Source organism: Octopus bimaculoides, chromosome 19 (assembly GCF_001194135.2).
Source record: "Octopus bimaculoides isolate UCB-OBI-ISO-001 chromosome 19, ASM119413v2, whole genome shotgun sequence".
Classification (NCBI taxonomy): Eukaryota; Metazoa; Mollusca; class Cephalopoda; order Octopoda; family Octopodidae; genus Octopus; species Octopus bimaculoides.
The window spans coordinates 41577634-41578418 of record NC_068999.1 but is presented as its reverse complement, the minus strand read 5'-3'; positions in this window follow the sequence as shown (position 1 = coordinate 41578418).

Sequence of the window (785 nt, the reverse complement as noted above, 5' to 3'; positions counted from 1 at the left end):
TAGCTTATTATTATTGTTGTTCCATCTATCTATCTATCTATCTATCTATCTATCTATCTATCTATCTATCTATCTATCTATCTATCTAGCTAGCTAGCTATCTTTCTTTCTTTCTTTCTTTCTTTCTTTCTTTCTTACAATAATGGTTCAGTTCTGTGACAAGTACATCAGGTCTACACAGATCATGTATTAAGCACTGATTTGTAAAATATTCAATAAGCTGTTTTGACAGATTTCCTGATACGTCTGTAGGGTCTACATCATCGATCTGCTCCAGGCCTATTCCAACCTTCGCGCGGACTTGCCGCTTTTTGCCCCTCCCCCCTCTCTCTTTATGGCTGTCTGCCTGTCTCTTTGTCTTTCTGTTATGGATTATCATTCTTTGTCTTTATATTCTTAACCCTATTTAATCTTCTTTCGCTCTGTGTATCTTTCCACCCACTTCTCTCTCTCTCTCTCTTTTAATCAATCAATCACCAGATGTGACCCCAGGGCAAGTTGTGTGTGTGTGTCAGTGTTATCTTCAAAATCAGAGACTTAAACACTAAAGCGTGCAACAATAAACTTTACCAAAGGCATCTCAGAGCTAAAGTGGTCGTACGAAAACCGTGTGACGGATTAAATCTATCAGTCATCTCTTTCTCTCTCTCTCTTTCTCTCTCTCTCTCTCTCTCTCTCTCTCTTTCTTTCTCCTTCCATCTCTCTATGTTTCTGTCTCTCTCTTTTCCAATTCCTGCTTCTCTTTCTTTGCCTGTATCTGTCTCTCTATCCCTTTCTCATTCTCT